Here is a 12,922-nt window from a genome sequence, read left to right on the forward strand (position 1 = left end):
TAGTTTAAATTTATTAATCCTTGCATTTTTATTATTAATGCTTTTGACATTACAACTAGAGATAATTCTAATTTTACCGATGGCCAATTTAATTAATACAAAATAATATTATTAATAGGGAAGAATAAATGCAAGACCATATCAAACTTATCGGGACCTAGAGAGTTGAACTAAATTTATGCAATAAGGTAGTTAGTTTTATAAGTTAGCATTTCTTATGTATTATTTTATTTTATAAATTATTAGACTAATTATCGTGCAAAGAGAATCCGAGACTCAAAAGGAGCCTAATTGTTGAGAAAAGTTAGTCAGATTTTAGAAATATTTCAGGCATATTAGATCTTATATTAGACTATGAGTAATGTAACTATTGTGATGATAATTATTTTACATCATTATTTCTTTATTTTATATGCATGAGCAACTGCTACTTAATTATTAATTATTTACTACTTATCGCTTAATTCATAATAGACTCTATGCTTATTTATGACATATATTAACTTAATGATCATGATGTAAATAATGTAATAGAAGGACATGGCACCACATGCACGTATCATTATTAGTCTAGTCCCGACTAGGCAATGCCGTTCACTCGCTCAGTTTAGAGTTAATGATGGAGCGTATTGTATAGCATTATTATCTTAACAGTCTATACATGTGGTCATTAGCTTGTGGAGCATTCAGGTGATTATATTGACTTGTTGTGAGATAAGGTTGTAGCTCTAACGGTATAATAACCCAAGTAGGGATTGAAAAAAAAAAGGGGCAGTGATCTCGTGCCCATGCATGGTGAGGTGCCACATGCCACCGCCACGGCCGCAGCCAACCGGCTGCAGCCAGCTGGCCGTGGCAAGCCCTGGCACCGCCGCCCTTTTCCCCCCACCGTCGTTCTCTCTCTCTCTCCCTCTCTCTCTCGGCCACCCTCTCACTCTACTTTCTCTCTATTCTCTCTCGCACTCCTTTCTCTCCATTGCCGACACCTTCCCTAGAGTCGTCGCCGCTTGTGAGACCTCTCACTCCCTCTCTCTTTCCTTTCCTTCCTCTCTCTCTCTCTCTCTCTTGCCCCGAGCTCGGGCTTGTCGAGTCGAGCTGCCAGTGAGAGGCCAGCCGCTGGTTGGCCAGCAGCGGTAGGTGACGTCCCCGCCGGCCCGGGTCCGCACCTCCCTCCTCTTCCTTCCGTTCTTCTCTTCTCTTCTTCTTCTTCCTTCTTCTTCCTTCTTCCTTCTTCCTTTCTTCTTCTTCTTCTTCCTCAACTGCTTCTTCTCTTCTTATTTTTTGCAACAGTGCTGGGCTCGGCCTAGCACTATAGCAGCCTAGTGCTGGGCTCGAGCCCAGCACTGTAGCAGGCCAGTGCTAGGCCAAGCCCAGCACTAGTACTAGAGATCCATTATCCTTTTTAATTTTATTATTTATTTATTTAGGTATTTCTGTCTTAATTAATACAAATAGATTTAGACATTATTTATTTTAATAATAATACATATTCATCATTATGATTATTGTTAATTAAAATTTATTGATTATTAATTAGGTTATAAACTATTACACATAAATATAGGTTATACTTATATTTATTTATTTACTTATATGTATATTAGATTAATAGATAGATTTGTAAATTATAATTATTAGATTTATATTCTAATATTCTTATGAAATACATTTTAAGTAATTCTATTAATTAATTATATATTATTATTTTTGTAACAAATAAAATACTAGGTTTATGTATTTATTTATTATTTTATAAAGTAATCTCTAATTAATCAAGATATAATTATAGTTAGGTTTTCATCTATATTTATATTTATATTTTTATCTGTAATTAAAAATCTAGCTAGTTATAAAGATAAGTAGAAATTCTAAAACCTTCTAAATCATCATATATTACATGAACGAATTTTAATTAGATAAATGACTAACATCATACTACTTAAATAATTTCAGATTCCGACCCCTCTGTTCAAGATCCTGTGGACTTAGTTATCGAGGCTTAATCATTGTTGTAGCAACGTGAACGAGTGGTTGTTTGGTATTTGCAGTGGTGGTGAGTAGTCTTATCCCCTAGACGCCTTTCTCAAATTAGGATATATTATATCTTATGTATATGCATGTTTTGGCCTTTAGCATGATTATATGACTTTATCTAGAGATGATTACAGTCGAGCTTATTTTATTATGCATTTGATTAGGTTGATTTTGAATATGAGTATGGTGATGATAAATAGAGATGATTAGAGATGATTATACTGTTATGGCTTTGTGTCGGAGAGATTTCTAGTATAAGTGTGCATGTGATAGACTAGCAGGATTATGCGTGCGTTAGATACATGGTCGGAGTCTACATTGCATCATTTTTCTCTTGATTCCTATTCCACCTAAATTCCTATTATACATTGACTCGTTATCATACTGGATATATGCTTGTGATCTATCATTTAGAAGGAAAACATGAAATGTGATTGATATGATAGTTGATAGAAAGCGTGAGGATACTCGAGTGGGCGCGAGGGTTAGGACGCGCTTGGTGGATGATTGATCGCTCAACATAGTCGCGATCCTGTTGGCCTTATGTTCGAGGTTGTTAGTCTGTGTGCACAGCAGACATTCGGACACATGCCGTTCACCAGGGCATATGTGGCGAGTTATCCTCACAAGATTTTTATCAGCTAGAAGGGTGCCCGATCTAAATGGATGTTTATAGCCTTAGCGAATGGCAGGGTATGGGTATATTTGAGATACTCCTTGGTGATGGTAGAGTATGCTCAGAGCCTTCGGGCATGATGTTGAGACCAATAACTAGGTGTTGACTATGCATAGTGGTCTAGTATGATGATGACATATAGAGCTGACATTGATGACTAAGATGTTGAGAAATGTATATGATTTTATTCTCATCTGAATACCTGATTATCAAGTAATCAATTTACATCATATATGTTGTATTTGACATCATAGCATGGTCATAGATGGCATGCATCATGTGTCATATTTGAGAGAGTCATGATGATACTATGACATAGAGATTTGTTTATTTATTGTTGATGATTATATGCTTTTATCAATTATGACATGTTATCTACATTTCAATTATATATTATTGAGGTTACATTCATACTCTCATTCATAACATGATGCTCTTTCTGATTCATATTATCGAGTACATAATTTATTCTTTGTTTGGCTTCACTAATTCGAGGTAAGGTCTATTCACTGAGCCTTTAGCTTATGACTCTCTTTGTTTTCTCCTTTCCAAAAACCCAGGTGAATGAGTGGAGCAGAATACTCTCTTAGAGATCTTGCCAGGGGGTAAATAATAGTGTGTGGTTAGTGTTATGCGTTAGATGCGTTATCTTATTTGATGTATTAGTGGACATCCTCCAAAGTGTGTCTTTATCGTTAACTTATATTTTAGCAGGTAACTTTGTACTTATATAATTATATATGTACCACCATTGTGTATATGTTGTGGTGAAAAGCTCTTGATGATGTGTTGTGGCCTGTATGGGGCCCAAGTAGGGTTATCTCCGTTGGCAGTTAGACTTGTGTTTTTCTTAATTTAGATGTTGTGGATAAATTATGATGTTTATACATGTTTATTTGATTATTAGTAGTTAACCATATAGTCAGGTGCCACGCACGTGCCATGTGGGCTCCTGCCATGCACGTGTTTAGGGTTGAGGGTAGTACAAACGGTGCCCGGTGACATAGGATCAGGGCATCCATTGAATTGTAGGCTTTTTCTCACTGCATGCGATAATTCTACTGTGTGCGATGATTCGGTTACAAGTAATGATTCTACTATGTGCAATAATTTACTAGAGCAATTATGATGATAATATTGGGATATGGGCTTATGATTGGAGTTCTTAGTCTTTAGGCATGTACGAGCAATATTAACACTAGATGACTATTCTTCCTCATTGTTATGTTTGCTATGTGGAATATAACATCGTTGATATATTTACTATATAAATTAAGACACATTGTGAGTTATCTTGATGATATGAAAAGTTGTTCCAAGTTATGATGATATTATGCACTTTTGTTTATAATTAAATGAAGTTCATTGTAAATTATATTGTACATATTTACCTCAATTATATTGATTATTATGGGCATGCGTTAGTATTTATCATGCATTACATTATTCATAGACTATTATTTATTATTAGATTATACTTACTGGGTCTTGTGCTTACCGTCTTTTTGGTGGAAACATTTCAGAATTAAATGGTGAGGATGCAGATATCAAGTAGTAGCAAATTTATTTTTCTTATTAGAAATGCTTGTTCTATTTTTTTTCTAGTTGGACTTCAGCCCCTACGAATGTTTTTATATTTTAAGTTTGTATATGGACCTATATTTCTAGAAGCTTATTGAGGCCCGTGTTACTAGTATTTTTTTTTATTATTTTGCATGTATTATTATGGTATTTTAGACCTATCTTAGACACTTTATGAGAATATTACACTAACATGTCATGTGAGAGTTATGTGAATTTTTCCACATGAAAAACACATAATTTTTGGAGATAGGTGTTTCAACTTGGTATTAGAGCATAGGTTCACCATAATTCGGTAAGTTCTCCAGGATACATCCCATATATTTATATAGAAAGTTTAGAGACCATGAAAGATTGGGCATAAGAGATATTAATGACATGTATGTATAATTTGAATTATAAATTGAGTTACTCTGAACTTAACAGGAATGCCGCCTAGACATGTAGATCGATTCAGGCGACTACTTTTGAAGGAGCCTCTGCTCTAGTTGATGAGTCAATTATGGATGCTCCATCTTGTAGCATAAAGGCTCTCGAGTATTTGGTTAGAAGCAGGAGAGATTCATTGAGAAGCTAGTTCGTGAGCGCATGACGACGATGGCTAAAATGAACACACTAGGTGTGGATCGTCTGAGCACGTTACTCCAACTGAGCAAGCTGGAGGTGGATCTTCATGGCCACTAAACCATTTTATGTTGCTTAATCCTCCAGTGTTTAGTGGCACAACCGATCCTATGGAGGCAAACCGATTGTTAGTAGATGTGAAGAAAATCCTAACTGCTTTCAGATGCCTAGAGGATCAGCAAGCGACTTTTTCCACCTTTGTTTTTGATAAGATCTGGAACCAAAAATAACTATGCAATGATTCCTTCAAGATCTGGATGTATTATAGGAATCAGTCTACGCGACTGTGAGAAAATATTCGTCAAATATTCTCCGATAGTTAGAAAATTATAAAACTAATTGGGTTAGATTCGTAACTTCCTAATCTACATTTTTTGTTTTACGCCCTTCACAGATTCGAAATATAGTAGGAATGAAAATATGGAATAACGTGGGTGATGGAGGTGGTGACGGGTGGAGTGGATGTTAGGGTTATGGATGGGTATGGAGATGAAGGTGGATAGTGGATGTGATTAAGGGATATAAATGAAGGGAACGAAGTGGTTGAGATCCCAAAGAAGACGGGGGCTCAATAGTTGAGGGAGATTAGAAATTAGGAGAAACTTTGTGAACGGTAGAGGTGGAAGGTTGGTGAAGATGGAGGAGGAAGAAGTCTAGAGAGAAGATAAGAGGCAAGAATTCAATAATCCAATAGCATAACGAAGTTGACTGCGATCCACATATATATAGAGGCTAGCCAACAAGTCCTAAAATAATATGAAACTCTAATTCTATAACTTTCCCATCGATCGCGTTCAAACGTGCCCGATCGCATTCGAATGCACCAAAAGACGCTCTATGTATGTGCGAACACGATGCAGATGTTCGAACGCGGGCGTTCGAACTCGCCCTACTTTGTTCAAACGCACAATATGCGTTCTTTGTATTTGTGAACTTGATGCAGGCATTCTCAAGGGTGTTTGAACACGACCCCTCCTGCGTTCGAACGTGACCTACAAGAATTTTATTTTAATGAAAATAAACACCTAATACAATAAGAAAAGTTTCTAACTAAGTGTATCAGCTCACCACGCTTCCCCCACCTTGCCCTTAAGGTGAAAAGTCGGGGAAACAGTCTAAGATATCAGTCTCCAACTCCTTTGTCGCCTCATCAGATGGCTTGCCAAGCCATTCAACTAGAATCTCCATCTCCAATCTGGTACCATGTCATCGTCGGTGTCTAGCAAGTACTCGAACTGGCTCTACAATCTCTATCTCCTGCAATGGCTCCGGTAGAACCGATCCAACAATCTCATGATCTCCAATGTGCTCCCTCAACAATGAAACATGAAAGACAACATGCATTCTCGACCCCTTTGGCAGCTCCAAACGATATGCAACCGGACCAATACGCTCCAACACCCAAAATGGCCAAAGTAGCGATGTGCTAACTTGTCGATACGGTTGCACCCTCACAAATACCTAACTACCGATGTCAAACTCCTGCTCCCTATGGCTATGATCATAAACTTGCTTCATGGGGTTTTGAGCAAGTTTAAGATGAGCACGCAACCTCCTCAATGTGGCATCTCTATCCATCAAAGCTAAGTCCACCTCTGTTATGATCTACGATGCCACTAGATCATAAGTGCGTAACGTCAGAGTCGTGCGTCCATACACTGCCTTAAATGGAGTCATGCCAATGCTGCTATGGTAGGCGGTGTTATAAGACCACTCCGCCCACGGTAAGAACTCCAACCATTGTCTCGACATCTCTCCCACAAAGCACCTCAAATACTGCTCAATGCCTTGATTGACCACTTTGGTTTGGCCGTTCATATGTGGATGTTAGGTCGAACTAAAGTTCAACCGAATCCCCTGTAATATGAAAATCTTAGTCCAAGAGTCACTCATAAATGCACGATCCGAGACAGTCGTGTGTGGCCAGTAGGAGTACAATGTAGACGGACCCAAATTCCACCTTGGGCCAGTAGGAGTACAAGTATCTAAGCTCGACTGAGGATGACCCCTTTTGAGGCGGTTTATGGTCGCACTTCCCTTGTCTTGCGTGCCTACGATATACTTGTGGCGGCGGATAGGATTAGGGGTGTAAACGAGCCGAGCTTGATCGAGCCTGGCTCTAATCAAGCTTGGATTGAAATTAATTTCGAACCTGTCTTAGTGATCAAGCTTGAATTAAAATAATTTCAATTCGAGCTAATTTTGAACTCGAGCCAATTTCGAGCTTAAACGAGCTTAAATGAGCTGCTCAATTAGCAATTTCAAGCCTTATCAATTTCAAACCATTTTTAAGCCTGAGCAAGCTTGGATTAATTTAGGCTTGAATCAAGCTTGAAATAAAACCTAATTCAACTATAAAGATATAAATATTACCAAAATATAAATTACAAGCAATAAAGATAAATGGGTGAGAAAACTACAAGTAACCAAAATATAAATTACAAGTTACAAAGATAATTGTGTCAAAAAACTACAAGTAACCAAAATATAAATTACAAATAATAAAGATAACTGTGTCAGAAAATAATGGCTGAAATTCTGAATGATGAAAGAGTTTTGATCTGATGGTTTATATTAGTTTGATATTACTCTTATTATATATATATATATATATATATATATATATATTCGAGCCTTATCGAGCCGACTCGATCGAGCCGGCTTAGGATCAAGCTTGGCTCGAATTTAATTTCGAGCCAACACAAGTGAGCTTGCCTCTTTTTCAGCACCAACATTTCCTCTATTTTCAGATATGTGGGGAACTAATGCAGAAGATCATACCATGGAAGAGCTGGAATCTGAGATCAAAGATCGCATCCCAAATTTCAAACCTTGAGGATAAGGTTGCGGAAGCGTGGTGGATTGATACGATTCGGACTTCACCGATGTCATCTCGAGCATGGATTCACTTTAGGAGTGTCTTTGTTTCTTATTTTAGTGTTTACTTTCCATGAAAATGCGGTTGTGAACGTGTCGAGAACGTGGGTGAAGAGTGTGCATTGTGAGTTCTAACGCCCCGTTCGAACGCACCGTGAATGCCTACATCCCGTTCGCAAATCCAGAGAGGTGGAAAACAGGCGCGTTCGATCGCACATTCAAATGCCTGCATCGCGTTCGCAATTTCAGAGAAGAGAGAACTCGGTGTGTTCGAACGCGGTCGGCGATATTATATTATTTAGGGTTAATTTTGAGTTGTTGGTTAGCCTCTAAAAGGATGTGGATAGCAACTAGAGGTCAGAATTGATTATTGAAGAATTGAGTTTTGCCTTGCCTCCTTCGTCTTCTTCGCTCTCATTCCCTCAATCCCTGGCGACGCCGCTTCTAACCTCCCTCGACCGGCTAATCACCCTAGATCCTTAGGGGCGGCCCTTTCCGTCCCTTTCTTCCAATCTATCCAACACTTGCCCTAACCCTTCCATCAACCATAACCCTTCCACCACCACTTTTCACCAGTACCACCCCATTAACGCCGGTCCTCCACCAACCACCATCATCTAGGATCTCGTGCCTACATCCACGGATCCTAATCATACTACTCTGATGTTCGTCCACTAATTAGATGATATCTCGAGATCCCCTTATCTAATTCACCTGAAACTTAATTTATTAGAAAGATCTTTTCTCGATGTCGAACTCTTGCTCCCGATGGCTACGATCATAAATTTGCTTCATGCGGTTTTGAGCAAGTTTAAGATGGGCACACAACTTTCTCAATGTAGTGTCTCTATCCATCAAAGCTAAGTCCACCTCCGTCCGATCTGCAGATGCCACTAGGTCATAAGCACGTAATATCAGAGCCATATGCCCATACACCACCTCAAATGGAGTCATGCCAATGCTGCTGTGGTAGGCGGTGTTGTAAGACCACTCTGCTCATGGTAAGAACTCCAACCATCGTCTCGGCATCTCTCTAACAAAGCACCTCAAGTACTACTCAATGCCTCGATTGACCACCTCGGTTTGGTCGTCTATCTGTAGTTGGTAGGCCGAACTGAAGTTCAATCGAGTCCCTTGTAATATGAAAAACTCTATCCAAAAGTCGCTCATAAATACACGATCATGATCCAAGATAATTATGTGTGGCATACTATGTAACCGAGAAACATCTCTGCTATACATGCATACCTCAGTTTGTCAAGGAAGGGAAAGGTAGGAGAAGAATATGCTGCGAGCTCGGTGGTATCGGGTTGGCGCGATAGTGCATCCGCCGCTTTATTTTCCGTTCCCTTCTTTTATTGGATTTTATAATCATACCCCAATAATTTGGTGACCCATCTTTGCTGTATCGGAGTGTGTATATGTTGTCCCATAAAGTATGGAAGGCTCCTTTGATCGGTTCGGATAATGAATCGCCTATCGATCAAATAAGGCCTCAACTTTGTCATCGCATGTAGAATTGCCAACATCTCTCTCTCGTAGGTAGATAATTGCTGAGATTTTTGTGATAAAACCTTGCTAAGAAAGGCTATGGGATGTCCTGTTTGCATTAGTACAGCTCCTATGCCAACTCCCAATGCATCACATTCCACAATGAACTCTTTGGTGAAGTTCGGTAGAGCTAGAACGGGCGCCGTTGTCATTGCTGTTTTCAGTTTTTTAAAAATTATAGTGGCTTCATTCGTCCATCTAATAGAGTCCTTCTTCAACAAAGAAGTTAGAGGGGCAATGATCTTTCCATACCCGGCGATGAAGCAGCGATACTATCCGGTCAGCCCTAATAATTCTCGCAATCCTATAGTGGTAGTAGGAATAGGCCAAGCGGTCATGCATGCTACTATTTGAGGATCCGCCGCTACACCTTCCGCTGAGATGATGTGGCCTAAATACTCCACTTGTGGTACTCCCCATAGGCACTTGGACTTTTTGATTTTCCGCTGGTTTTGCTTTAAAAAATTTAGCACATCCTTCAAATGCTACCAATACTCTAATTCAGTTCTGCTATACACCAATATATCATCAAAGAATACCAAAATATACCTTCGCAATACAGGCCGAAATATATCATTCATAAGTCCTTGAAAAGTAGTTGGGGCATTGGTAAGACCAAAGGGCATCACCCAGAACTCGCAGTGCCTGTCGGGGAGTCCGAAATGTAGTTTTGTGCACATCCACTAGGTGAACTCTAATTTGATGATACTTGGCCCTCAAGTCAAGCTTGCTGAATATGGTTGCCCCTACAAGCTCGTCCAACAGCTCCTCTATGACCAGAATGGGATACCGGTCCTTGACGGTGATAGCGTTTAGTGCCGGTAGTCGACATAAAAATGCCATGCCCCGTCCTTCTTTCGCACCAATAGCACGGATGAGTAAGAGCTATGACTTGGTTGTATGAGGCCTTGCTCCAACATCTTGGCTACCATCTTAGAAATAACTTCTTTTTGCACATGTGGATACCGATATGGCCTCACGTTTGCCGGTGCAACTTTGGGTATAATCTCTATGCGATGGTCCACCGTTCGCATTGATGGCTACTCCTTTAGTTATACCGATAAGCTCTGGGTATAAACTCTTTGGTAGTATCTGGACTTATTTGAGGCTCATCACCTACTAGTCCTAACTGAAGAAGATAGGCCAAATCACTCGCACAAGGCAGCCCCACCATCGGCTGCATCGTAGGAATTGACGGAGAACAAACACCATCAAGCTACACATCTTTGTTTCCTTATTTAAATTTCATCCACATACTCCGAAAATCAAAAGTGACAGGTCCCAAGCTTTGTAACAGCTGAGTGCCAAGGACAATGTCCGCTCCTCACAGTGCCAATGGATACAAGTCCACAATGATGTCATGTCCTTGCACCCGTATACTGACCCGGCGATACAAGCTCTCTGTCTTAAGCTTCGTGTCGTCTCCAATAGCAACGTCAAACCTCATGGTCGATTCAGCATCCAAACCTAATCTTCTCACTAACCACTCGTTTAGAAAGTTGTGTGTACTCCCGGAATTGATGAGGATGTGCACACAATATTTTCTAACAAGTCCATCTACCCATAATCCTCGGGCGTGGAAGTACCCGAATATGCATGCATCGATATTTCAGCTTGAATATCTTCCTCCGCGCCCTCTTCAATGGCCTCTTTATGGACCTCCTATGGACTCTCTCCATCATCAACAACCTCATCATCCTCCTCGAGACCGTCGATGAGCATCACACTCCTGATTGGTTTGGAACACTTATGACCAGGGGTGGAAGGTTCATTGCATCAAAAGCAAAGGCTTTGCACTCTTTGCTCCTCCACCTGGGCAGGTGTGAGAGTTTGAACGGGGGGCTTTTGCCTCCTCTAATATCGGAAGAAGGTCTCAAAGGTGCTCGTGGTCTAGTACTAGCAGCCGTTGTCTTTGAACCTGAAGAATTTCCAGCCGACGTTCTAGGTGCAAACCGCCCATCTCGGTTGCCCCAACTTATTTTTGCTACCATCTTAAGAGCCTTATCTTTTTGCTGCATCCTCATGACCTTCTCAAAGGACTCTTAAAGAGTGGTAGGATAAAGAGCATGAACATCTGCTTGTATCTCATCCCGCAGTCCTGAAATAAATGTGCTCATCAATATCGGTTCAAGCCAAGGTGGCTCACAATGACTAATAATTCTTTTAAATTCAGCTTGGTACTCCAATACAGTCGTCCTTTGAACCATCTTGCTTAATGTGGCAGCAAAATCTTCATATGCCGCTGTCCCAAATCTGCGTGTAAACCTCCTACAAAAGTCAGCCCAACCGATAAATCCTCCACCACGAATAACCGATCTATAGCAATGCAATGCCGTTCCTTGGAGGTGAAAGCTTGCCATCTGGACTTTTGTGTCCTCCGCTGTCCCTTGACAATTGAAGTATTGTTCAACTTGAAACACCTAATCCATTGGATCATCGCCTTAGAATTTTGGAAAGTCTAAGCATGCAGTTCTCCCACGAATAGCATTGTCAAGCTCGCGAAAGATCCTTTGTATGTGCGAAAAACTATAACTACTTCTTTAAATCATTGTGATCCTTTTGCATTGCATCAACTCTATGCAATAAGGTTTGGAACATGCCCTTAAGTTTATCTACCAAGCCCATGTTCATACCTATGGACGTTGGTTGACTTGGTGATACAATTCAAACTTCACCAATATCGTCTCGTGCATGGATACACTTTAGGGGTGCCTTTATTTCTTATTTTAGTGTTTAATTCTTAAAATAATAAGTTTTCTATATGTCGTGTTCGAACGAGGGTGGAGTGCGTTCGAACGCGCTTGTGAACGCATGTATTAGGTTCGCACATCTAGAGAGTGCGAAATGTGCGTTCAAAATCATGCATCGCGTTCGCACATATAGAGAATGCAAAATATGCGTTCGAACGTGATACTATTTTAGGGTTAATAATTGCCATTTTTCAATTGTTTGGTTAGCCTCTAAAGGTGTGGATGGCAACCATGGAATGATTATTGAATGAATTAATTTTTGGCCTTGTCTCCTTCGTCTTCTTCTCTCTTATTCTCTCGTTCCCCAGCGACGCCGCTTCTAGCCTCCCTCGACCGGCCAATCACCCTAGTCCACTCCGCCCCCTTCTTCGAATCTATCTATCAATTTGCCCTAACCCATCCATCATCCATAACCCTTCCTCCTCCACTTACTCACTGGTGCCACCCCATTATCGCTGGTCCACCATCCTCCACCATCATCAAGGATCTCGTGCCTCCATCCACGGATCCAAAGACAGACTCCCCGATGTTCGTCTACTGATCGGACGATATCGAGATCCCACCGTCCGATTCGCCTGAAACTAGATTTGTTGGAAAGCTCTTTTTGAGGCAACATATCAAAATTTTACGTCGATCCGACGGCTACATATTTCGAGAACTATTTTCAAAGTTTCATGTCAGATCTTATCTAGATCTGAAAATCGGGATAGATCAAACCTTCACCTATGGCCTTTCACGCCAACTAGATGCAAGTGAGCTCGCCTCCTTTTCAGCACCAACGCTTCCTTTATTTTTAGATAGGTGGGGAACCAATGCAGAGGATCAAATC

The sequence above is a fragment of the Typha latifolia genome, chromosome 1 (assembly GCF_019914945.1).
Source record: "Typha latifolia isolate L0001 chromosome 1, TyphaL0001v2, whole genome shotgun sequence".
NCBI classification, from domain to species: domain Eukaryota; kingdom Viridiplantae; phylum Streptophyta; class Magnoliopsida; order Poales; family Typhaceae; genus Typha; species Typha latifolia.